We start from the raw sequence: 27,957 nt of genomic DNA on the forward strand, positions 1-27,957 counted from the left end.
CCACAAACCATGGGACCTAAATTATAATCCCTATGATGTTGGGGAAAAGGATGCACATTTGGCCAGGGAAAAAAGGTATGGAGACCTAAGCACAGAGTACCCCAAATAGCAAAAAAAGGGCAATGAGGTGGGTGAAAGAAACAGAGCAGTTAAGGGGTTACTAAGCACTGGAACCCCCCAGAATACAGCCCTGGGATCAAGTATACTCACAATGAAAATTCTGTCATACTGATGAAACTTTAAGTGTGAGCAAATACATTATGAGTGGAGTGCACATTCAGATTTTATGAATCACTGACATGAACCTGAACGTGTTAAAGTAGGTATTTCAGCATGACTTAGGTGCAACAATTATATTTGGAAATGAGGTTTGCAGAGCTGGTCAATGAGCGTTGAGCTATCATGACAAGGGAGCTTGACTGCATGTTTAAAGAGTGACTGAAAGGAGCTGTACAAAAAGAAAGTACGGCAGGCAGGGATGAGATGTGGAGAGCCTGCATTTATGGTCCAGAGTTAGACAAGACATTTTAATTTTTACTAAAAATATATGCATAATATACTTATGTATTGCTGCTTTCAAATAGTCTTCTCCATCCATTGGTCTGTTATTGTGTCATTCACATTTTTCGCCCACCTCCTACATCATAAATGGGTCAGCCCACTTCACCCATTGGCTCAATTGCCTGTGAGTGACAGCATTTTCCTTTCACTCGGAGCATTTCCACACACAACGCAGTTCCTGGCCAGAGACTACTATTGTATTTTTCTTCTTATGAATTTTTTTATTTTTATTTATTAAGTTGATGAGGGTCCGGAAGCATCTCCAACAATAAAGGTTTGCAAAAATCATGACAAGACTGAACAAGCATTGGCAAGGACAAAGCCTGACAGCCACTGCCAGACCTGCTGGCTTTGCCAATGCGTATTCAAGAGCTGGCGCTTAGGCCAAGAAGCATACTTAAACATTGCCACTATATTCCAAGTGGAGTTGGCAGAGGTTTGGTGGAATGCTGAGGGAGTGATGCCCAGAAGAACGCGGAAGTTGATGATGATTACCATGTTTTGGCATAAGAGGATAGAACAACCTTTTTGGAACACTAAATCCAATTAAGATACTAATTGAATTAAAACATGTTAACAGAAATACTGTTTACATTTCATTTCACATTCCTAACAGCGCTAGCCGCAAAATAAATGACTCGGGCTGGGCCTCATACTGAGGCTGAACATGTAAATCTGAAATTCCGATTATGTGAAATCTGTCGCCTCTTTCCGTGATTTACACAGAGCCGCTGCTCCCAGACTCCCGCCAAAAGCTGCTGTAGCGATTCCGATGGATGTTTTCGAGCTGATAATTACGGGGAAACTAATTACCTAATGTCACTTCATATTTATGGGGTAATTAAAACACCAAACACTGGGAGCTCATAAATCACGGAGGCAGTAAAAGTCGGATAATATCTATAAACATCAATATGGCGGATCTTGATCCAGTGCGGAAGGAATTCGTATCATTTTATCCAACGGCCGAACCTTCACCATGAGACTTAATTCTGCCTTAAGGGGAACATCTGAAGAATTTGATTATGAAGACAAAACAAGCATTGGCAAAGCCAATATGGGTGGCTGGCATTTTGAGTACTGACTAAAACATTCACAGAAGAAGCCTGCGGCAGTGAAAAAAGTAAATCAAGCAATGATTGTTCGCTGTTTAAAATTCCTCTATAAGGAATGTAGCGTGTGATGGTCCACTTTTGAGAAGAAAAATAGTGCTTTGAAATAAATCACTCAACAGAAGAGAGGATACATCAAACAGCCAGGAGCATGAGGTGAGAGAATGAATCCCCTTGTCGGAGCCAAAGACCACTCTGAGTAAATTTTAAGGCATTGGTAGAAACAAGTAAGCAAACAGCTATTCTGTCAAGCCATACCTAAAAACCGCTTAATACAACTACTGCTCAAACAGCTCAGTTGTTTAATGTGCTCTCGGTGGAGATGTGTGCATAAGTTAAAGGATCACCCTGGGTTCCCACCAGAACCTACTCAGCCTTTCATCCCCTTGAGGTCAATAATACTGATTTTTGTTATTTAAAGCACTATATCACAACATCTACATTAGTGAGCACTATACAAAAATATTTATTTTTAAATATTATCTTCTGATGAACAGCTGACAATAACAATGAGGTCGTTTCTGAATACATTTTGCTTAATGCACTTTACTGACTGCTCACCTCAAACACGAATGTGTATGTGCTATTACTATTATCTATCATGATTTAGAAAGTGCTAAAAACATTTTTAGGGCATTTAATAGCCATCCTTTCTGACATCAAATAATGAAAATAATGAGCAAAGGCCCTACACAAATAGGTATGTTTTAATGTATTCCAGAATTGGTGTGGTTCCATTGCTGTCATAGTTCCAGAGACAATTAGCGCCTAACCCAGCAAGAAATCTGTCTCTTGCCATATATTTGTAGGTTTCGTATGAGAAAGTGCATGCACTGTTTCCTAAATCTTTTGTAAACAAATAAAAGTTTTAACTGGCTTATAACCTGGCCATTACTTATCATTGATTGGCTTTAATGTCACTACTGTTTCCTTGTTTCTTATTGGACAGTGCCTCCTGCTTCCTCCAGGGGCTTCGAGTATTTGTACCTGTCATGGAGCATGGACCAAGTACAGCTTCCTTTCTGCGACCAGTGTCCTTCCACTGCCAAAGCGCTCCTGCAGTTTATTTTTTTGTTTTGTTTCTGCAATGCTTTCCTCCTCCCATTGTCCGTACTCTTACCCCAACCTCTTTTGCCCTCATCTCGCTGTAGATTGAGTTGCTGCTCCCTCCCTCGACCCGTGCACCTTCTGTGTTGCCTGCCCCCACGCTCCTCCTGCTGTCCATGGTGTTGCTGCTCACTTCCAACTCCCCCACCTTAATCATGTTGCTTGTCCTCTTCCCTCCTCCCACTGTCCATTATTTAACAGGCCCCCACAACTGTTCCTCTTACCCCCTCCAAACCTACTCTGAGCCACAAAAATAATTAAACAAAGCCTAATAGCTCCCACATACGTTAGAGCTATTTTACTTTGTCAATTTTTTGTTAGACAAAACATTGCACTGTGGTCAATGTTGGCCATGCCAACGTGCTTTTTCTTTTTACTTTAAGCCAGAGCTGCTGTGCAATCTTCTCTTTACCGAGGCGCAAAGTCAAGACAATAAGGTAGTCAAACTGCAATATGGCTCCTGGTTTCCCCAGAAAGACCCTGCTTACCTCTTTTAAGGACAGTTGTTGTGATGTAAGAATTTCAGACAATGGCTATCGTGTTTGGACACTATATTCACCTTTTTGTATGGATTAGTTTTGCTGCACTGTGAATCTAGCTGCAGAGCAATGGGGGAGCTGCACTTAGCTATAAAGGGGGTCCGCGAGATCATGTCATGCAAGGGGAAAGAATGTTTCAATATCATACAATTGCAAGGAAAGTGGAAATGAGGATTTCTATTGCCAGACCAGAGGCTGATGGAGTTGGGATGGAACTTAACAATGGTCAAAGAGGTTCTCTTTGAGAAGATGGATATTTAGCTTATTTCTGAATTGTAGGCATGAGGGCACTGGGGCCTCAGGACAGAGAGAGAGAGAGAGAGAAGGCTTGACTCCTTCAATCAATCAAGCAAGAACATTTGTAAAGCGCGCTACTCACCCGCTAGGGTCTCAAGGCGCGGGGGGGGGCTGCTACTGCTCGAAAAGCCAGGTCTTGAGTTGCTTCCTGAAGGTGAGATGGTCCTGGGTGAGTCGTAGGTGGGTGGGGAGGGTGTACCAGGTCTTGGCCGCCAGGTAGGTGAAGGATCTTCCTACAGTGGTGGTTCTGCGGATCCGTGGGACGGTGGCGAGGGCGAGGCTGGCGGAGCGGAGCTGGCGGGTTGGCGTGTAGAACGTGAGGCGGCTGTTGAGGTATTCGGGGCCCAAGTTGTGGAGAGCCTTGTGTGGGTGAGGAGTCTGAACGTGATCCTCTTGCTGACGGGGAGCCAGTGCAGGTCCCTCAGGTGGGCGGAGATGTGGCTATATCGGGGGATGTCCAAGACGAGTCCTGCTGGATGCGCTGGAGTTTTTTCTGTAGTTTGGCGGTGGTCCCAGCGTAGAGGGCGTTCCCGTAGTTCAGACGGCTGGTGACGAGGGCCTGGGTGACCGTTTTCCTGGTTCCAGTGGGGATCCAGCGGAAGATCTTACGGATCATACGGCGTTAACTTGCCTGGCCATCGTGAGGGAGGAGTCAAGGATGAAGCCCAGGTTGCGTGCATGGTCCGTGGGCTTGGGTGGGGGGCCCAGAGCAGGGGGCCACCAGGAGTCATCCCAGGTGGAGATGGATGGGCTGAGGATGAGGACTTCTGTCTTGTCTGAGTTCAGTTTCAGGCGGTTTCATCCAGTCTGCGATGTCTTTCATTCCGTCCTGGAAGCTGGCTCTGCTGGAGGTGGGGTCGTTGGTGAGGGAGAGGATCAGTTGGGTATCGTCGGCGTAGGAGATGATGTTGAGGTTGTGCTTGCGTGCGATGGCTGCGAGGGGGCTCATGTAGATGTTGAAGAGGGTGGGCTGAGCGAGGAGCCTTGAAGTACGTCGCAGATGATCTTGGTGGCTTCTGCGAGGAAGGGCGGGAGACGGACTCTTAGGGTTCTGTCGGAGAGGAAGGAGGTGATCCATTCCTGGGCCTTTCCTTGGATCCCGGCGTGGCAGAGGCGGGTTGTCAGGGTGCGGTGGCAGACCGTGTTGAACGTGGCCGAAAGGTCGAGCAGGATGAGGGTGGCGGTTTCTCCGTTGTCCAGCAGGGTCCGGATGTCGTCGGTGGCCGCGATGAGGGCGGTCTCGGTGCTGTGGTTCGCTCGGAATCCGGACTGCGATGGGTTGAGGGAGCCGTTCGTCTCCAGGAAGGCTGTCAGCTGTTTGTTGACGGTTTTCTCGATGACTTTTGCAGGGAAGGGGAGGAGCGAGATGGGGCGGAAGTTCTTGAGGTCTGAGGGGTCTGCGGTGGGTTTCTTCAGGAGGGCGCTGATCTCTGCGTGCTTCCAGCTCTCCGGGAAGGCGGCTGATATGAAGGAGTTGTTGATGATGTCCCGAAGTTTGGGTGCAATGATGGAGTCGGCCTTGTTGAAGATGTGGTGTGAGCAGGGATCGGCTGGGGAGCCCGAGTGGATGGTGTTCATCGTGTGGGTGGTATCTTCCATGCTGACCTGAGTCCAGACGCACAGGGTGGTGGTGGGGGGTGTAGGTTCGGTGGTGGGGTACGAGTTCTGAGCGCCGAAGCTGTCGTGTATGTCGACGATCTTACGGTGAAAAAAGGTGGCCAGAGAGTTGCAGAGGTCTTGAGAAGGCGTGATGTCGTTGCTGGCGTTGGGGTTGGAGAGCTCTTTCACAACGTTGAAGAGTTCCTTGCTGTTGTGGGTGTTGTTGTCCAGTCGTTCTCTGAAGGAGGACCTTTTGGTGGTGCGGATCAGCTGGTGGTGTTTGCGGGTGGCGTTCTTGAGGGCTGTCATGTTTTCCGTTGACTGGTTGTGGCGCCAGGCTTTCTCGAGGTCACGGCAGGATTTCTTGGAGTCTTTGAGATCGTTGGTGAACCACGCGGCTTTCTTGCTGTTGAGGTTGCTGGGAGGGTTTTTCAGTGGAGCAAGGGTGTCGGCGCAGTCGGTGATCCACTGTGTGAGGTTGCGGGCTCCTTCGTTGGGGTCCGAGGTGTTGGTGGGAGGGTTTAGGCTCAAGGAGGTGGAGAGTCGGTCGGTGGTGATCTTGCTCCAGCATCTACGGGGGGATTGTTGAGGGCAGTGGTGGGTCGTTGTTTTCCAGAAGTTATTCCTGACTAAAACTTGGATGGACAGTTCATCCGACCCAGACGTAATGATCGCTGTTCCCAAAGGCTTCTCTATCCAGAGATTAGATAGACAGCGCAAGAAAGGTGGTGGTATTGCAATTATCCTACGTGATGATTTGACCGTGAGAAGTAACCCAATATCTTCTGTATCATGTGAGGCATTGCAATTTTCCATTAAGTTGTCTCCCACCTACAACTTTAAAGGGATTTTTCTATACCGACCCCCGGGATCAAGGACCGGATTCATGTCGGATCTTAGGGCAACCCTTGAAACTTCCGCCTTGGACAACTCCTTAACTGTCCTCGGCGATTTCAATTATTTTCATTTTGATAACACCAAGGACAAGGACACAGCTACCATCCTGGCTGACATGACCACTTTTGGTCTCTCCCTGATGGTCAGAGCCCCTACACATGAGGGGGGCCATATTTTGGACGGCATCTTTACCAATTTACCGGAGCTACATGTTGACCAAATTCTTCCCATAACATGGTCAGATCATTATGTCATCCTGGCATCGCTGGCGATTCATGACTCCACCTCCCCCAAATCACACTCCCATTCTCTACAGCTGTCTTTCTCGGTTTGGAGTGATATTGATGCCACCAGACTAAAAACCCTTTTGTCCACCTCCTCCCCCTCTCTCTCAGATGATCCCAACACAGCCACCATACAATTCAATGAGTGGGTAGGCTCCGCAGCTATTTCTCTAGCCCCTCTAAAACAACGATCCCGGAACAGATCTGTTCCATCGGCCCCCTGGTTCTCAGAGGAGCTAAGAATTCAAAAACAGCAGTGCAGGAACAAAGAAAGGCACTGGCGGAAAGACTACACCGCCGAGGCTAAAACTAAGTATAAAGAAATTTTGGTCAGATACAAATCTATGATTCTCGAGGCTAAGAAAAAATATTTTAGCGACAAAATTGAACTCGCAAGAAATTCCAGTAAGGCACTGTATGAAACTACTAAACAGTTAGCCGGCTGTTCTCCAAATCTAACCCCTCTACCCTCTCAGTCGCTATGCGACTCCTTAGCCAAATTCTTCTATAGCAAAGTCAACGATATCTACGCTGCCTTTGCAAACAACATCAATTCCCCTTCTAATTCATTGATTACCCCTCGGACTGGACCTATTCTTTCTCAGTTCAAAGACATTTCCAGCTCTCAGGTAGAGGATCTTATATCCACCATAAAATCAGGTTCAGCTCTGGATCCATGTCCTCTCAAAGTCTTACTTCCTGTAATTGAAGTGGTGTTGCCTTTCATCACTTCCATTTGTAATTCTATGTTTACCTCAGGTATTTACCCAACCTCTCTAAAACAAACCCTCATTAAACCCCTGTTAAAAAAACCTCATCTCGACATGGCCGACTTAAAGAGCTACCAACCAATTGCCAATCTTCCAATCCTGGCAAAAATAGCCGAAAAGGCCATGAACCTACAACTGTCGGCCTTTATAGAGGAACACCACCTCCTCGACGATTCCCAGTTTGGTTTTCGCCAATATCATGGGACGGAGACGGCTTTGATCAAAGCTGCGGATGATATAAGATCTATCCGGGATGCTGGGGGGACCGCAGTCCTGATACTGCTTGACTTGTCGGCTGCTTTCGACACGGTCGATCATGTCACCTTGATCGGCTGTGTCGAAAACATTGGTGTCCAACATAACGCCAAGAAACTGTTGGCGTCCTTTCTGGCCAATAGAACACAGAGGGTTACACTGGGATCATTCCTTTCCCCCACTTTGTCGCTACCATGTGGAGTTCCACAAGGCTCATCCCTTAGTCCGACACTCTTTAACATTTATGTGTCGGACCTGGCCAATACCATTCGTGCCCATGGGATGAGCCTGACCTCCTATGCTGATGACACACAGTTGGTTCTTGCCATTAAGAACGATGGACACAAAAAAGCAGCTGACCTCAATCAAGGCATGGTGGCAATTGGAAGCTGGATGGCTTCCAATTGCCTAAAATTAAATTCCGACAAGACGGAGGTAATCATTTTCGGTCATTTGATACCGGAATGGTCCTCTTGTTGGTGGCCCGCGTCATTGGGCCTTCCCCCTAAGCCCGTTAGCAAGGTGAGGAACGTCGGAGTCATTTTTAACGACCGCCTTACTTTTCTCCCTCATGCTAATCAGATCACTTCTGCTGCCTTCTACAAACTGAGACTAATTAAGAAAATCCTTCCTTTTCTCCCAGACTCTGCCGGCAAAACATTGGTTACCTCTTTGGTATTGTCGACTCTGGATTAATGCAATGCCCTGTTCTTGAACGCTCAAGAAGGAGTCTTGAACAAAATGCAATTAATCCAGAATTCAGCAGCTAGGCTCCTGGGCAGAATCCCCAATTTTCATTCTGTTTCTGGTACCATCAAAGAACTGCATTGGTTACCCATAAGGAATAGAATAAAATTCAAAGTTTTATGCATAGTGTTCAAAGCTATGCATAACATGGGACCTGCATTTTTCACTCAAAATTTGACCCCCTATTGCCCGCCCAGAACCTTACGCTCTTCCAGTCTGAATGATCTGGTGGTTTCACGCAGCAAATCTGTCTCCCGGGGAGACAGGAGATTTCTTGTCTCAGCCCCCAGACTTTGGAATACTCTGCCTCCCTCGATTAAATCAAGTCACTCACTCTGGTCATTTCGTAGACAACTCAAGACCCTCTCTTCCCCTCCTTGGTTGAATTTCTGCAGATATTACAGCGCGGAGACGCCCAAGAGCCATTGTTCGCGCTCTAGAAATTTCATTAATAAATAAATAAATAAGTGTACGCAGCTGTGGTCGGTCCAGTGGAGCTCAGTGGTGTGGCTGAAGGTGATGTGGTTGCTGGAGGAGAAGACGGGATCGAGCGTGTGGCCAGCGTAATGGGTGGGGGTGTTGACCAGTTGCTTGAATCCGAGGTTGGCGAGGTTGTCTAGTAGGGCGGTGGTGTTGTTGTCCTGGTCGTTCTCCAGGTGGAAGTTGAGGTCTCCTAGGAGGATGTAGTCGGGGGAGGCGAGGGCGAGTGGGCTGATGAAGTCTGCGATGGCCTCGATGAAGTGTGAGCGTGGTCCCGGGGGTCTGTAGATGAGGGTTCCTCTGAGGGTGGTCTTGGGGTCGGTGTGAATCTGGAAGTGCAGGTGCTCTGCAGTGGCGAGGGTGTCGTCGGTGTTGGTCGTGATGCGGATAGGGTTTCTGTGGGCGATGGCGATGCCTCCTCCGGTCTGGTTGACACGGTCCCTCCGGATGATCTTGTAGCCGTCCGGGATGGCAATGGCGATGTCGGGGGCTGAGGAGGCGTTCATCCAGGTTTCCGTGAAGAAGGCGACGTCTGGTGCCGTTTTGTCCAGGAGGTCCCATAGTTCGACGGCGTGCCTGTGGATGGAGCGGGTGTTGAGCAGGATGCACTTGAGGTGGTTGTTGTTGGCGGCTGTTTTGGCTGGCGCGGTGCAGGACCGAGTGCAGGTGAAGTAGCAGGCGTGGCAAGTGAAGGCTCCGTGGGTGCGTTTCGAGGTGGCTTGGTAGCAGGCTGGATGTTGGCCGGTGTTGAGTGCGTGGAGGGTGGCGGCGTCGTAGCTCAGTCGGGTTGGCTGGCTCTGGTGTGGTCCAGGGGTTCTGGCGCTGGGCGCGGTCCAGGCGTGGACGGGATTGCCTTTGGCGCGCGTGGCCGCTGCGCGTACGCGCGCCCCCCGCCATTTATGGCGAAGTGGGAGGGAGGAGCAGTTGGGGAGCGGGCGGCGAATGGGGAGCGGGAGACAGGAGAAGGGGGCGGGGCCGCAGGAGAGCAGCGGCGGGGAGCAGAGGGGGGGTTGGAAAGAGCGGGAAAGCGGAGCGGGGGAGAACGAGGGCAAGCCTGGGCAAGCCTGGAGAGCGAGGGCAAGCCTGGGGAGCGAGTACAAGCCTGGAGAGCAGGGGCCCTAAGGAGAGGCGGCAGCAAGAGGGCCAAGCAGGCAGCGGCAGCAGAATCCGGGCACACGGGGCCATGCGGTAGTGGAGTGACCGGGTCAAGGGTCACCTCCTGCTTTTACTCTCTTTTGGGCACCCTGGGACAAAGTCTGCTGCTATCTTTGCTCTTTGCGCTATATGGCCCCCGGAGGTGGGTAGTTCCTAAGACCAGTATGATGATTCTTGCTACTCTGCATGTGGTGCACCAGGTACTAAAAAGAATGTAAGCTTGAAGAAGCAATCATTGCAACTCCTAGCCGGTAGGCCAAATGTGACTATAGGTTTTCAATCAACAAATGAGTTGAGTGGTATTCAAATTGCTGCTCCGTGTAGAGATGGTTATCACATGTTATTTCAAAGCTTCCTATCTCCAGAAATGTGGGAATGTTGGGTCTTTACTACACACAGAAGGTTACTTTTGAAACAACTTGGATATGCCAGCCTGAGGCCTGTCATCTTAAGTTTGGTTGTATCATCAGTCAGAACATTACGTTATGGTCCATCCAAGTAATAGCATCAAAGTAAACAATGCCTTTGTGTAACAACCTAGCACATGAGGTCACCAAACATCTCCTTGTTTGTAAAGGACAGCCAGTGGACTTTGTAAGTGAGTGGCACGGCTGGTGGCCAGAACGACAGCTCAGTGAGTTGGACATATATTACATGTAAGCCTTGAAGGTAGACTCAGCATTGAATACATCCAAAGTTTATAAACTGAGCATTTGTTGTATTACTTTAATATCTGCACAGAATGACCCTACGGCACTTGCCATGGATGAAAATGAAAAATCCAAATAATAAGTAAGCCAAAAAGCTATGTGTTAGACCTGTTAGGGTGGCATTTCCCCCAACTTTTTTACTTTTGCCGCCCATTTTTGCTGTACCCTTTTTGTTGGCACTAGGACTCAGCACACTTTACCACTGCTGACCAGCGCTAAAGTGCATGTGCTTCTCCCCTAACACTTGGTAACATTAGTATGTACAAGATTGGGATACTTTGCTTACTTATAAGTCTCTTGTAAAGTAGTATACCATATACCCAGGGTATGTAATCTAAATGCCACCAGGGGACCTACAGCACATATTGTGCCATCCACACATGTAGCCTTTTCAAACCTGTCTCAGTCCAGCCATTGCAGGGTCTGTGTGTGCATTACTGCCACTGCTGCTAGGCTTAGCAGTGCCTTGGCAAACAGCAAGTGCAGACAGAACTGTACTCTCCATTTGTGCCCACAGCACTCTGCACTATGAGAGGCTCCTATTGGAGCGAGCGCCCTTTACTCCACCTCTCTGAATCACTGGACATGCCGTGGTGCACCTGAAGCCAGATCGGACTAGCAGTACCACTTACCAGGCTGCCCCGGCACAGGTACTGGATCATGGTGACCAGAGTCACTTCCCAGTGGACCGCACAGCATCGCCAGCAGTTGCAGAGGAGTTGCTGGGTTGTGCTCATTCCCTCCTCTGAGCCCCGCAGAGTCACGCTAAGGTCTGCCTACATTTCGTTCCACGGAGCAAACTACTGTAACGGCTCAAAAAGGAGCCCAGGGGAGATTTTTCACCATTATTTGAGGACCCGCTGAGTCTCACCTCGCCCAAAGCTTTCAGTGGAGCCGTAAAGAATGGATACTTTTGGTGAATTACCATAAAGGACGTAAAACGAGCCCCGCTGATTCTCAAACCAGGCTGATTCTTTTACACAATATCTTTTGAAGGACTGATCGGATTCTTCACGGTCTTTTGGATCTAACACTGTTTTGGCCTGATTTATTTAAAAACTGCATAACTCTTGTTTTAAATAGTGGATTTCTGTCGTTTTGGTCTTATCTACTATTTTTTTAAGCCGGTGAAGTATTTTTGTAGTATAATCATTGGGTTACTGTGTGTGTATTGCACAAATGCTTTACACATTGCCTCTAAGTGTAAGCCTGCCTCCCCTGTGCCAAGTTACCAGAGAGTGAGCACAGGTTATCAGTAGGTGTGTAACTTACTTGCCCTGACTAAGGTGGGGGGTTCTACCTGGCTAAGATGTATACCCTAGCCAACCAGAAACCCCATTTCTAACACTATGCATGTAAAATGACTGCGAAGCAAAGTAACAGCAAAGCTGCACAATAATTAGGTAGGCATGACAATTAAGGATATGGGAATGAAGCAATTCCTCAAGTGGAATTAACGTCCCATGGCTAGTGGCGCTTCTCCTTTTGATGACTTCAACTTTTCTTAAAAAACTGAAATCCTATCTCCTTGGGTAGAGCAACTAGTTTACCTTGCAAATGGGTTGAGTAGATGCCTAAGTCAATATGCCCTATTGACGTAGGTTTCTCACTCATTTTTCTTTTCATTTTCATTAGTGCCAAATACCTTTGGTTATAGATAGCAGTAAAATGTTATTCATTCATTCATTCAATTAATACAAGGCAAGTTAAGTTGAAGAAGATATCAACATAAGTAAGAATGGAAAAATAACAGAGGGTACCCCGAACACATGGGTTTTTACAAATGTAAATCAAGGTACAAAATGTGTTTATCCTTAATAGAAAAATTCCAAAAGAAAGTTTAAATACATATTAAAATCACAAAATGGAAATAGAGGAAAGATTTTACCCCACTGAAGACAAAAGTACAGGAGTATGAAGTATTTTCTCTATCTCCAATCGGGAGAGAGTGGAGGAGGCAAGGAGGGGTTAGTATTAAGGAAAGGAATAAAAGATTATGAAAAACATTAACAAAAAGGTAAGTAGGGCAAGGGGAACTGAGAAGAACATTGGAAGAAAGAAAGTAGGCTGCAACTGGGTGATGGCCGGGGAGAAGAAAAGGATAAAAGGAAAGAGACATGTCGAACAGTTCAAAGGGCAATGAAGATGTTAGCAGGCTTTAAGGGATATGGAACTCATGAACACAGTGTTATAAGTGGAATGAGTAGAGGGGCAGGTATAAACAACAGGGAAGCATCAGTTTATAAACATGCTAAAGAAAATGCTCTTGGAAAATACACAAAGAGCCAGAGCAAATAAGGTCAGGAGAGCACCCACCTCTCTGTTAAGAAAAAACAAACAGATAAGTACACTTAGGTCAATTGGACCAACAAGCAATAAGAAGTCAACTTCATAAATCAAGCACTGGCAAAGCCAATTGATACTGAATGTAAAGTTCTAACGTGCACAAAAAGAATTTACAATATTTGCATGCATTAGTACAAAAAGCTTTGCTGATATTATATTGGCCAACCCCTTGATCTTTTCAAACATATTCTAAAATTGGCATTTCTAAAATAGTAAAGTAAAATCCAACTCCACCAGCAAGGATGATTTATCATTACCATTCCAAATATATCAAACATGAAGTAGCTACTCCTTTCTGATCAGAAATTACCATTTAAAAGTGTGTCAGGTGATTTCCAATGCTAACCTATGAGAAGAGTTGGCCTCACAGTAGTGAAAAACGAATTTAGATGTTTGTCACTACCAAGACATGCAAACTATAAAAAAATGCCCTACCTTTTACTTACATAGCACCCTGCCCTTAGGGCAACCTTAGGCCTACCCTTGGGGTAACCTATGTGTAGTAAAAAGGGGAGTTTAAGGTTTGGCATGTAGTTTTAAATGCTAAGTCAAAGCTGCAGTAAACTGCACACACAGGCACTGCAATGGCAGACCTGAGACAGGTTTCAAAGTTTACTTCTTGGTATGTGGTATTCGACGCTACAAGGGACTTATAGGTAAATTAAATATGCCAATCCTATATACACCATTTACACACATGCCTGCGGTAGAAGCACCTGCACTTTAGTACTGGTCAGAAGTGGTAAATTGTTCAGAGTCCTAAGTCCAACAAAAAGAGTCAGCAAAACATTGAAGTAAAAAAGCAAAAAAGAGGAGGATGTAGGCAAAAAGTTTGGGGTCATCCTTCGGAGACGGCCATTTCCCAACAATCACCTTTCCCACAAACTACTTATAACCTCAGTGCGGTAACTCTTTCATATAAAAGAGCAAGCATGATTGCAATCATGAAGAATAATAATAAAACCTCTAGTGGAAAATTAAACACATCAAAAACCTGTTAGATATTTCTTACAAAGCAAACACAAGGAGATGATGGACGAAGCGCTGAAACTTTTCAGACACTCAATCAATCAATCAAGGCTTTTGTATAGCGCGCTACTCACCAGGAAGGGTCTCAAGGCGCTGGGGGATAGGGGTACATCACTGCTCGAACAGCAAAGTCTTGAGCTGCTTCCTGAAGGAGAGGTGGTCTTGGGTCAGCCGAAGGTGGATGGGGAGGGCGTTCCAAGTCTTGGCTGCCAGGTAGGAGAAGGATCTTCCTCCGGCGGTGGCTCTGCGGATGCGTGGTACGGAGGCGAGGGCGTGGCTGGTCGATCGTAGCTGGCGGGTGGGCGTGTAGAAGGTCAGGCGGTCGTTGAGGTACTTTGGACCCAGGTTGTGGAGAGCCTTGAGTGCGTGGGTGAGGAGCCTGAACGTGATTCTCTTGCTGATGGGGAGCCAGTGCAGGTCTCTCAGGTGGCCGGAGATGTGGTTGTGTCGGGGGATGTCCAGGATGAGTCGTGCGGAGGCGTTCTGGATGCGTTGGAGTCTTTTTTTAAGTTTGGCTGTGGTTCCGGCGTAGAGGGTGTTCCCGTATTCCAGTCGGCTGGTGACGAGTGCCTGGGTGACGGTCTTCCTGGTTTCGGTGGTGATCCATCGGAAGATCTTGCGGAGCATGCGCAGGGTGTTGAAGCACGATGAGGAGATGGCGTTGACTTGTCTGGTCATCGAGAGGGAGGAGTCCAGGATGAAGCCGAGGTTGCGTGCGTGGTCCGTTGGTTTGGGAGTGGTGCCCAGGGCAGGGGGCCACCAGGAATCGTCCCAGGCGGAGGGCGATGATCCCAGGATATGGACTTCCGTCTTGTCTGAGTTCAGTTTCTGGCGGCTGTTCTTCATCCACTTGGCGACGTCTTTCATCCCTTCGTGTAGACTAGCTCTGGCGGTGGCGGGGTCGTTGGTGAGGGAGAGGATCAGCTGGGTATCGATGGCTGCGATGGGGCTCATGTAGACGTTGAAGAGGGTTGGGCTGAGTGATGATCCTTGTTGTACGCCGCAGATGACTTCGGTGGCCTCGGATCTGAACGGGGGGAGGCGGACTCTCTGGGTTCTTCCGGCGAGGAACGAGATGATCCACTCCAGTGCCTTCTCTTGGATTCCGATGTTGCTGAGGCGCTGCACTAGGGTGCGGTGGCAGACAGTGTCGAACGCTGCGGAGAGGTCCAAGAGGATGAGGGCCGCTGTTTCCCAGTTGTCGAGCAGGGATCCGATGTCATCAGTGGCTGCGATCAGGGCGGTCTCGGTGCTGTGGTTGGCTCGGAAACCAGACTGTGAGGGGTCGAGGGATCCGTTCGTCTTGAGGAAGGTGGCGAGCTGTCTGTTGACGGTCTTCTCGATGACTTTGGCAGGAAAAGGGAGGAGCGAGATGGGGCGGAAGTTCTTGAGGTCGGTGGGGTCCGCTGTTGGATTCTTCAGGAGGGCGCTGAGCTCGGCGTGCTTCCAGCTCTCCGGGAAGGTGGCGGTGTGGAAGGAGGTGTTGATGATGTCCCGGAGATGGGGTGCAATGATGGCGTCGGCCTTGTTGAAGACGTGGTGGGGGCAGGGGTCGGTTGGGGATCCGGAGTGGATGGTGTTCATCGTGCGGGTGGTGTCTTCGGTGCTGACCGGGGTCCAGTTGCAGAGGGTGGTCGTAGCGGGCAATGGTTCGGTGGTTGGGTGCGTGGTCTGTGCACCGAAGCTGTTGTGTATGTCGGCGATCTTGCGGTGGAAGAAGGAGGCGAGTGAGTCGCAGAGGTCTTGCGAGGGAGTGATGTCGTTGTTTCCGGCGCTGTGGTTGGAGAACTCTTTGACGATGCTGAAGAGTTCCTTGCTGTCATGGGCGTTGTTGTCCAGTCGTTCTTTGAGTGCTGTCTTCTTGGTGGCGCGGATCAGCTGGTGGTGCTTGCCGGTGGCGTGCTTGAGGGCGGTCCTGTTGTCTGTGGTCTGGTTGTGGCACCAGGCTTTCTCGAGGGTGCGGCAGTTCTTCTTGGAGTCCTTGAGTTCTTCGGTGAAACAGGGGGTTTTCTTGCTGCCGGGTCTGCTGGGAGGGTTCTTTAGTGGTGCGAGGTCATCGGCGCAGGCGGTCAGCCACTGTGTGAGGTTGTTGGCTGCTTTGTTGGGGTCTGTTGTGCTGGTGGGAGGGTACTGGCTGAGGAAGGCGGTGAGCTGCTCGGCGGTGATCTTGCTCCAGCTCCGGCGAGGAACCTGTTGCGGCTGGTTGTGGGTTGTGGTTCTTCTGAAGCTGAAGTGGACGCAGCTGTGGTCAGTCCAATGAAGTCCGGTGGAGTGGCTGAAGGAAATGTGCTTGCTGGATGAGAAGATGGGGTCAAGCGTGTGGCCGGCGTAGTGGGTGGGGGTGTTCACCAGTTGCTTGAGTCCGAGGTTGGCGAGGTTGTCCAGCAGGGTGGTGGTGTTGTTGTCATTGTTGTTCTCCCCCAGTCACGGATCTGGGTTGAATCCATCATCGTTCTTTAGCACACTTTGCCACCCCAGTTCAGAAACAACTATACGCAAATCAGTCTCGACCCTGTGCCTCATGGGAACAGTTCCGCCTGAACTGCCAAGCCATGTCTTCCCTGGACCGGAAACAAACATCCTGGGGCTAGCTTGCATCCAGTGGCAAAGTGAGCAAGGGACCCACGTCTGGGATTAAGGTGCCAATTTAGGGCGAACAAAGCAAACACAAGGAGATGATGGACGGAGCGCTGAAAGTTTTCCGACACTCACCCAGTCAGAGATCTGGGTTGAATCTTTCATCGTTCTTTAGCACACTTCGCCACCCCAGTTCAGAAACAACTACACGCAAATCAGTCTCGACCCTGTGCCTCATGGAACAGTTCAGCCTGAACTGCCAAGCCATGTCTTCCCTGGACCGGAAACAAACATCCTGGGGCTAGCTTGCATCCAGTGGCAAAGTGAGCAAGGAACCCACGTCTGGGATTAAGGTGCCAACTTAGGGCGAACAAAGCAAACACAAGGAGATGATGGACGGAGCGCTGAAAGTTTTCCGCCACTCACCCAGTCAGAGATCTGGGTTGAATCTTTCATCGTTCTTTAGCTCACTTCGCAACCCCAGTTCAGACACAGCTATATGCAAATCAGTCTCGACCCTGAGCCTCATGTGAACAATCCAGACTGAGCGGCCAAACCATGTCTTCCCTGGACCAGAAACAAGCATCCTGTTTTATTTTATTTTATTTTTATTTAGAAAGTTTTGTATAGCACGAACGTGACCCTTGGGTATCAGAGCGCTTCACAGATACAAATACAAATGCCATACAATACAAAAAGTGGTTTAGGGGTACATCTTGCATATCATAAACATTCAGAGAATGAGGTAGGAAGGTATATAGTAATGTAGAAAAACGATTCATACTGATATGTGGTGGGTAGGTATACGCTTGTACAGCCTTTTCTCCTAACAAGTACAATGGCGTAGTATATTAACCTACCACTTGCCATCGGCATGTGCAAATTCCAATATCATTTCAGCTGTGATCTTCTTAAGTTTATCATACATGCTATTCATATTGCTTACAGTACTGTAAATTGTAGTATAATAACAATAGGACCACTAGTCTTTATCTGTGCATTTTCCCTTCAGGTTCTGGGTAAGTAAATCGCCTCTAGGTTAGTCCCAGTGCAATTAGAGGCTTTCTATTCACTTCCCTTAGTAGTTCTGCTTTGGCCCCGCAATGTCGCGGCGGTGGTGATGTCTCTTCTTGCCTAAGTGAGAAACTTATTCATTAGGAAAATCTTAATTTCCCTCTTGAATGTTGCTGTGTTAGTAATTTTCCTAACATTTGGTGGGAGTGAGTTACAGATTCTAGGCACTGCACCTGAAAAAGCTCTGTCGTATGTTTTCTTCTTCCAGAAGATGGGTGGTCTCAGCAGCAGTTCATTAGCACTCCTGGCCGGTCTGTCTCCTCCAGATAGCTCTATTTTCTGAGCCAGGTATCTTGGTGTTTTGAAGTGAAGCGCTTTGTGTGTGATACATGCCATTTTGAATTGGATTCTCGCTTCGTATGGTAGCCAGTTTAAAGATTTCAGGTGTGGTGTGATATGATTGAATTTCCTAGCTCCGGTGATGAGCCTTGCAGCAGTATTGAGACATGCTTTTAGGGGTGCCGTGGAACTTTTTGGTAGACCTGCTAAAGTAGTACATCCATATTCAATCCTTGAGATAACTAAGGATTGTACTGCCATTTTGAGATCAGCCGCAGAGATGAATGGTTTCACTTTCCTAATATAGTTCAGGTGGAAGCGTGCATTTTTTGCCATAGATTTGATATGCGTTCTCATGTCAAGGATCTTGTCTAAAGTGATTCCTAATGATTTTGCTGAGTCCACTAGAGTGGGAGTGCAGTTTAGGGACATGTTTAGGGACATCCTGGGACATGTTTCGGGCTAACAGCCCTCATCAGCCAGGCTAGCTTGAACCAAGTGGCAAAGTGAGCAAGCGACCCACGTCTGGGCATACCCTGCCAACTTAGGGCAAACACAAGGAGATGATGGACGGAGCGCTGAAGCTTTCCAGACACTCACCCCCAGTCACAGATCTGGGTAGAATCCACATCGTTCTTTAGCTTACTTCGCCACCCCAGTTCAGACACAGCTATATGCAAATCAGTCTCGACCCTATGCTTAATGGGAACAGTCCAGCCCGAACTGCTAAGCCATGTCTTCCCTGGACCGGAAACAAGCGTCCTGGGACCCCTCATCAGCCAGGCCAGTGTGAATCCAGTGGCAAAGTGAGCAAGGGACCCACGTCTGGGCATACCCTGTCAACTAAGGGCGAACAAAGCAGACACAAGGAGATGATGGACGGAGCGCTGAAACTTTTCAGACACTCATCCCCACAGATCTGGGTTAAATCCATTATCGTTCTTTAGCTAACTTCACCTCCTCAGTTCAGACCCAGCGCTCCTCCGTCATTTCCTAAAACTGGACTGTTCCCATGAGGCACAGGGTCAAGACTGATTTGCATATAGCTGTGTCTGAACTGTGGTGGCAATGTGAGCTAAATAACGATGATAGATTCAACCAAGATCTGTGTCCGGGGGTGAGTCTCTGAAAAGTTTCAGCGCTCCGTCCATCATCTCCTTGTGTTTGCTTAGATAATTGTTACAAGCAGGTATTAGAAACAGTTCAGTATGTCAGTTTTATTCATTTATAAAAAGCAGCAGTAGATTGGAAGGTATAGAAACATGCATTTAGATTCTAGCTTTTCTCTAAGTAGAGCAAAAAATAAACATTCTCTCTGCTTGTCATTATAAGCTATTAAAATAGAGTAGAAGAAAGAAAAGCAACATTTCATTTGTTGCTTTAAACAGCTGCTTTAATTATGCTCCATGAACTGGTCTGCCTTTCACCTCAGCTGCTGACAACAGGCATTGTGATGTCTGAACTCAAATGTAATAGCTAATAAATGCTAGTTGGGTTCTGACATCTTTTCTTTAAAATCTATGACGGTGCATCACAACTCGATGATTATAAAAAAATTAGGGACTGCTGTTTATACAGGGACTAGAAAATCCCATCTAATTCATAAGGGATCAAGTACCCCCACTGTACATTATACATTATAAGGATATTGCATTATAGGGATATTGCAAGTCACCAAGGAGTTCCATAACCATGTGCAAGAATGAGGCTCAACCTTTATAAGGTTATGGAACTCGGAGGTGCCTGGCAATATCCTTATCATGTATGTCAGGGAATACTTCATTCATATAATATATGGTTGCACCGTCACCTTTCCCAAACCATTAAAAATCTTGATGTGTAGCTCTTTTACAGGAAAGAGCAAGCATGTTTGCAAACATGAAGACTAAAAATAAAACCTCTAGTGCAAAATTAAACACATCAAAAAGCTGTTAGATATTTGTTGCAAACAGATATTAGAAACAGTTTAATACAAGTCAGTTTAAAAAAAAAGCTGCAGTAGCAGGGAACATGTAGAAACGTGTAGAGTCTTGCATTTCTCTAAGGAGTGCAAAAAATAAATTATATTCTATCTGCTTGTCATTGTAAACTAGAAAAATAGAACAGAAGAAAAGCAATATTACGTTTTCGTTGTTTTAAGCCATGACTCTGACAGCAGGCATTGTGACATGAGAACTCGACTTTAATAACTTATAATAGTAGATTTCTGACATCTTTTCTTTATAATCTGCAACTGGGTGTATCACAAGTCAACGATTTTAACGAAATTAGAGACTGACGTTTTTAAAGGGATTCGATATATTATAACCGTGATAAGCTTAAAATCATCTGCGGTAAGAGCGGTGGAGCCCATGTGGGGGTATTTCAACATTCGACACGAGGCAAAATTAAATAAATAATTACGTTTCCCTCGTGGTTGAATGTCGGAGTCCCCCCACACTGGGACCCACCGCCCCTACTTGCAAGGACCACAGCTGCTTAAAATGCTGGCCACCATGACAATATTTTCGATGTTCAGAGCCTGGATCACTACTATTTATGTACACTTAATACAAGCTAAAACACATTTGAACTGGCTATATCGTTGTTGGCAAAGGATTTCTATGTCCACGATTTACGGGGATATCTTTACAATTGTTATTTTATTATTGCCAGGACATTCATATTTTCAGCCCATTAGGAAAAAAATATCATGCCATCCATGTAGAGTTGATTTTCTCAGGACGCCTTACAAACTTCTCTTTGGCAAGGTTAAGTATGGACAGTGGAGTGAGACTCATTTGTAGATTTAATATGTGTGTATTACTTACAGACTGCCACCATCTATGTGAATTATCCGTGGGTCTATTAGTGAAACAGTAAACACCTTTCACATTTAATGTTAATGTTTGCATTTTTTGTTATACCGCTCCAAAATCTGAAGATACTGGCTGGCAAATACACTTAGGGGCACTTAATATACCACCTAATGAACGGCTGCATATTATTTGTGGCACAATCTTAAAAATGGAGGAGTAAAACATCTACACATCTAACCAATGCAAAAATAATCTCCTCGCTCCTATCAAAATATCAATAAGGCAGCTTGGGAGTTCAATCCATCACTAAACTATTGTTAGTTATTGGCTATCAACATTCAGAAAACTAAACACTTCAGGTATCAATTTTGATTTAACGATTTCAAATCAAATTCTGGAGGATGATATAGTCCAAAGTGTGAAACTTTAGTCAAAAGCTGGGAGGTAAGCTAGGAAATTATTCCAGATGACCTATGTTTGGTTTCTTAACTTTTGTGTCAACGTTAAAAGTATCTATTGAAGGATTTCACTCACGCTGGGTGACATGCTTCATCATAGGAGCCTCCTTTACCAGCACCCTGTTAGCACAAGGTTGGATCATTCTGAGATCTATGGAGAACGTATCCCTTGAATTATATATGTGTCGAGGAATAAAGTCAGTTAAAATTGTATTCGGGCAGGAGAGTATAGTTGTCTTTATTTATCAGTATCTGTACTATACAAGATTAAAAACAAATACCTAGGATTGGGGGCAATCAACTATTAGGGTTACTTCCTTAATCACTCTTCTTAGTTAACATGTTTCAGCCCACCTCATGTAGTTGACGTATTTCTGGGCTTTCGTCAGGACCTTTCTAGCTCAGCCTTCACCAACTTCTATGTGTAACAGACAAAAGGTAATTCACCAAACCAACTTGTGGGTTCTGACTTTATTAGTCCTAGTACCTGCAAAGGATACAGCGAGTATTTGCAAGACTTTAATATTAAAGTTGTGCTGTGGTCTCAAATTCCCAAGCATTAAAACCCACAAATCGTATGAATGATCACTCGGTTTTAAACTGTGGCACAGTGTGTCCACTACTCTCAACTAGCTCTAGGTTTTGCGTTGCTCCTAGGGACTAGAGGATATGACATCTGGTCCCACCCAGTGTCATATGGTGTGGGTTCTATAAGAACAATCGCAATGTTAGGAAATACATAATTTGTGGGTGCTGTTTCATGTGTGTTCACTTGCATCCCACTACCTCGTTCCTTTACAGGTAAATCAGGTAGCAAATTATATCCAAATGTTGACTACTATCTAAATCTAATAAGAGAAATTGCTTCTCTCTTAAATGACAAGACAGACCGACTATGCGTTATACCATAAGTAGCAACGTGTAATATTATAACACACTTCTCTTAGGCAGAGAATTATATTTTGTCCAGTGAGATAAACCCTCGCCACTGACAACTGTTGTGTTTGAAAGTCATAAGTCAGCATCCTGGCAGGATACTCAGTGTTCCATCCTTCTGAGATCTTTAAACAGAGCACCATTAAGCTAATAGTTGTGTGTTATTGACAATGCTGATAAGCAGCACAAGAACAAAATGAAGATTGACATGTAGAATACGTTTTTCTGCGGGTTATACTCCAAAAGGGGGCCACAAGTCACCAATAGTTTGATCATTTAACTGGTTGTCCATTATTCAAAGAATATACTTGTCCCACTCATACAGCCAAAGTCCAACAGCAAAAACAGCACTTTGGGCTCGATGCACAGAGAGGCAGGTTGCAAACAGTGGGTGCAAATTATGACCCGACTTTGTGAAACCTGCCTGTCATTTAGCTACATGACTAAGGTGTTAATAGGTCGTATCACAAAACGCCCATTTGCAGTACTTCGGCCTGTCTATTGAATTCCTATCACTCATATCACTATTTTTCACACCCTGTGATTGGTTGTGTACGCACGGATGGCGCCTGTAAGACATAGCAGACCAGACCTCCATATATACGTTGGCACTTTGAACCAGGATTTGTTTTTGTTAAAAGCAGCCCACTCCATTACATCTTGTTTACATTTGAGAAGAGGTGGGGGGCGGGGGGGTGCATGGGGGAGCAGGCCAGTGGTGCTCTGGACCTCTACCTGCTCGCTTTGCATGTTGGGGCATTTAACGCCTTACTTATAAATGCACCCGTAGACTAATAGACCCAGCATGCCAAGCACATTTGCATAAAAAGCCAGGAAGGGGAGACAGCGGCTCACAGTGTCAGCAGGTAGCAATGAAGTCAGCTCTGAAACCCTGGAGATAAAAGCGCACCCCAGACCCTTCACGCATCTTTATTGGGGAAGGATCTTTCAGAAAGTTCATCTTCATGGCCTCACGGTATACGGGGCTCTAGAAAGAGCTGTATCTGTTGGGGATGCAATTCGTCTGCACTGCCATCAACACAGAACTACCACTGCTCTCCAAAACACAACAGCCTGCTCCACTGACAAGCCCCAATGCACGCCTCTGCCGGCCCACTGCCTCTGGTGCTCATGGCTGCACGCCTGCGCTACACCCCCACCAAGGTTTACAACAGCCTATCAATCAATCAATCAATCAGCCAATCAATAACATACATGAAAAGCAAAACAAAAGCCGCACCAGAAACTCCGCCACCGACTCTGTGCTCGAAACTGTTCATTTATTTCCGTAAATAATGTAAGTGGCACTTTGTTATCGATGCCTGCCAAATGCAGGCTATTTCACTAAAATTAGAGATTTTACTGCACAAAACAACATCCATAAATCAGTCTGAGCCATCAGTACAGGACCCAGATCTTTGTGGTGTGCTGCTACTGCCACCATGTGAAACACCAACGGCGAGCAGCAATGCAAGTGCTGCTGAAACTCATCTGCCAAAGAAAAACAGAATGACGGCCGCAACACCTGATGATTGGGACCAAGCACTAAATATATTTTTATTATTTTAAGATATTTTGGGGAATTTAAACCCTTTTTCCTTTATTTCAGATTATTTTTTTAATCCAAAAAAGAATCACAATGTCAATAACGTATCAAAGTCTTTTTATATAACATTTATTCATGTTTCTTTAACTTTGTTAGCATGTTGTAAAGCACTTTATGACGCTTCTCAGATACTTCAATACTAATAACCCTTCAAAGCGCTTTAGAGATCCCAATCAACTTTAATACTTCAAGGGGGTTGGCGATCCAAGAGTTTTGAACCGTGACACAGTAGGGAGGGTCTCGAACAGACCAATTGTCCAGCATGACTGAGTGATTACATGAACTCTCATCAAACAGCTTCAGCTATCTGTAGGCGAGACATAAATTGTGACTTTAAGCAGGTGTGATATATATTCGTGCATTTGAGGAGATGTGTTCTTAAGATGCTGTGTTGGCGAATGTTCCGTTCCAATACATTTTTTTAAAACAATGGTTTAATTTGTGATGGGAGATTGGAATTAAACAGATGTTTGATTGGTTTGACAGCACGGAAAGTCAGCTCTAACTGTCCGCCATCAAGTTGCCCCGAGGTAAACAAACTGACCTCTCATATTGTGAGTACTATCAGCTTCATATTGATCATATTTCCTGAAATACTAGCTATCATTGCTGATCACTCTGACGGTAGCTTTGCCAACTTTAGACGTTGCCTTACCAACATCTCCTCTTGGATGACTTGCAACACCCTCAAGCTTAACACTGATGAAACCGAGGTGTTATTCTTCAATCAAAGTGCTCCACCACCTTCTATACGGTGGTGGCCATCGGAGCTTAACCCCCCTCCGGTACCAGTCAAATCAGCTCGTAACCTAGGCTTTCATTTTGACAATGAACTGTCTTGTAAGACCCAAATTAATAAGGTCACCTCTGCTTGCTTTGGTAAGCTCCGTATGATTAGGAAAAATCTACCTTTTCTTCCCCTTGACTCGTGCAGGACCGTCATTCATGCTCCAATCACTTCACACCTAGATTATTCTAATAGCATGTATGCGGGAGCCCCAGTATATTTGATTAAACGGCTTCAGATTGTGCAGAATGCCGCAGCTAGACTGATATGCAACATTCCTTATCGCCATTCAATCACTCCATATCTGACGAAACTGCACTGGTTGCCAGTTACCTTTCGCATCCAATTTAAATCTTTGGTCCTGGCCTTCAGGGCTCTTAACGGCCTTGGCACGGCCTATCTCAGAGGCAGGCTAAAGTCCATCCAGTCTACCCGAGCTCTTAAATCTAATCCTCTTTGCCTCCTCTACTCTCCTCGCTTTCGCCGTTCTAGAACGGAGGGTAGAGCTCTTGCTGTTGTGATTGCTAAACTGTGGAACAGCCTACCATTGAGTCTACGGCTGACCACATCTGAACCATTGTTCCGAAGCAAACTGAAAACCTGGTTGTTCTCCAACCTCTAGCCCCGCCTGATCTTTCTGCTGCCTTTAGTCCGCAGCGCCGGGACACCCCCGTTGGGGGTAGTCGCGCGCTTTATAAGCTCCTAAATAAATAAATAAATAAATAAATGCTCATATTCTGCCGCTGAGGTGATCACTGAGGCGCGTGGTCCCTAGATTCTTAATGAGCTCTGTTTTCTTCACTTTTACATACATGGTGTGTATGTGTACGAGTCAGACATGCATAGGGTGCAATCGGCAAAATAATCGTGTAACTAAAACATGCATTGGCAAAGCAGATAGGTCTAGTCTCTCTGTGAAATCTACTGGCTTCGTTGGAATAGAATGGAATGGAGTGGAATTGTGTGGTGTAGAGTGGAGTGGCATTGCTTGAAGTGTTGTGGCGCTTTGTCGTGTAGAGTGCCATTGTGTGGCAGTGGAGTAGAGTGCAATGTGTGGGGTTTAGTGAAGTTGCATTGTGTGGGGTGGACTGGCAATGGGTGGAGTGGCATTGTGTGGTATGGACTGAAGTGGCATTTAATGGAGTGGCAGCGAGTGGAGTAGCGTTGATTAAAGTGAAGTGGCATGCCGCAAAGGTAGATAAATACAATTACAATTGACTGGAGTGGAATGAAGTGGCACGGAATAGAGTAGAGTGAAGTGGCATTGTGTGGAGTGAAGTGGCATTGTGTGGAGTGGAGTGACATTTTGTGGAGTGAAGTGGCATGGATTGACATTGTGTAGTGTGGAGTGGATTGGAATGGCACTGAACGGCATTGAGTGGCACTGTGTGGCACAGAGTGAAACTCTGTGGATTGGATTGGCATTGTGTGCCGTGGAGTGATATTGTGTGGTGCGAAGAGGCATTGTGTGGAGTGGCACTGTGTGAAAATGTGTGACATAAAGTGGAGTCGCATTGTGTGGTGCAGTGTGGAGTGGAGAGACATTGTGTGGTATGAAAAGTTGCCTCTAAATTGCCCTACTGCAGTTCAAAGCCTTCTGCTATATAATTGCAATTATAATACAATATGTTACCAATTATCTCGACCTATGATCCACGAAACATCTGATGCCTTTGAAGTGACATTGTGTGGTATGGAGTGGAATCATGTGGCATGAGTGGAGTTGTCTGGCACTGTGCAATGTAGTGTGGAGAAGAATTGTGTAGTGTGGAGTGGCACTGAGTCCAGTGGTATGGCAGTGAGTAGAGAGGAGGCACTGTGTGGAGTGGCATAGTGTGGTATGGAGGCAGAGTGGAATAGGGTGGCATGGAGTACAGTGTAGTCACATTTTGGGGCATAAAGTGTTGTTGTGTAGTGTGGAGCGGTACTGTGTGGCATGGAGTGGTATAGAGAGGAGTGGAGTGGCACTGTGTGGTGTTGAGTAGAGGGGGATTGTGTGGTGTGGAGTGGCATTGAGCGAAGTGGAACAGTGTGGCATGGAGTAGGGTGCCATTTTGTGGCATAGAGTGGAGCAGAGAGGCATGGAATGAAGTGGCATTGAGAGGAATGGAGTGGCATTGAGAGGAATGAAGTGGCATTGAGTGGCGTGGCATTGTGTGGAGTGGTGTGGCATTGTGTAGTATGCAGTGGAATCGTGTGGCGTGGCATTGTGTGGCATGGAGTGGAGTGGCACTGTGTGGCAAAGAGTGGAGTGGCATTGTTCAGCATGGAGTGGACTGGAGTGGAATGTCATTGAGTGGAGCGGTTCTGTGTGGCGTAGAGTGAAGTGGCATTGTGTAGAGCAGACTGGAGTGGAATGACATTGTGTGGTGTGGAGTGACATTAAATGGAGTGAAGTGGCAATGTGTGGCATGGACAGGAGTTGCATTGTGTGGTATGGGAGTGGAGTGGCATTGTGTGGAGAGGAGTGGCATTGTGTGTTATGGAGTGTAAAGACTTTGTATAGCATGGAGTGAAGTGGAGAGACACTGTGGTGTGGAATGACTGTGTGGAGTTAAGGACAGTGCATTGTGTGGCCTGCAGTGGAATTGAGTGGAGTGGTATTGTGTGAAGTGGAGTGGAATGGAGTGAATTTGTAGCGTGGATTTGAGTAGAGTAGCATTGTTTGGAGTGGGGTGGCATTATGGAGAGTGGAGCAGTATTGAGTATGTGGCGTAGAATGAAGTGAAATTGTGTGATATGGAGAGTAGTTTCACCATGTGGAGTGGCATTGTGTGGTGTGGAGTGGCATTGTGTGGTGTGAAATGGCATTGTAAGGTGTGAAATGGCATTGTGCGGTGTGGAATGGCAATGTGTGGCATAGAGTGGAGTGGCACTGTGTGGCTTGGGAGCAGAATGGCAGAGTGTGGTGGTGAGTGGCATGGAGTGGAGTGGAATGGCATGTAGTGGAGTGGCATTAAGTGGAATGGCATTGTGTGGGGTGGAGTGGCTTTGCATGGAGTGGATTGGCTTGGTGCGGCATGGAGTGACATTAAGTGGAGTAGAGCGGTGTGTAGAGTGGAGTGGCACTGTGTGGCGGAATATGAGTGGCTTTGTATGCACTGGAATAGAATTGTGTGGCATGGAGTGGCACTGTGTGCAGTGGAGTGGCATTGTGTGGTGTGTAATGGCACTGTGTTGAAGGAATGGAGTGACAATATATGGAGTGTATTTGAGTGGAGTATTATTGTGTGGAGTGGAATGCTATTGAATGAAGTGCAGTGGAGCAGCATTGAGTTGAGTAGCATGAAGTGGCATGTGCCGCAGAGTGAAGTGGCATGATGTGGTGTGAAGTGGCCCTTTGTGGCATGGAGTGGCATTGTGTGGCATGAAGTGACACTGTGGAGTGACACTGTGTGGCATGGAGTGGAGTGGCACTGTGTGGTATGGAGTGGAGTGGCATTTTGCAGTGTGGAGTGGTAGTGTGTGAAGTGGAGTGGCATTGTGTGGCATGTAGTGGATCTGTGCGGCGTAGAGTGTGATTGTGTAGTGTGGAGTGGGTTGGCAAAGCACTT

The 27,957-nt window shown here is 46.6% G+C and overlaps 1 protein-coding gene across 1 annotated transcript in view; it reads right to left on the reverse strand.

The window, feature by feature from the left end:
* Window positions 1-27,957, reverse strand: part of LOC144822741 (uncharacterized) — a 2,085,503-nt gene that overhangs the window by 683,565 nt on the left and 1,373,981 nt on the right. The gene's annotated exons all lie outside the window — the stretch shown is intronic.

Source organism: Lissotriton helveticus, chromosome 3_1, assembly GCF_964261635.1.
Source record: "Lissotriton helveticus chromosome 3_1, aLisHel1.1, whole genome shotgun sequence".
NCBI lineage: Eukaryota > Metazoa > Chordata > Amphibia > Caudata > Salamandridae > Lissotriton > Lissotriton helveticus.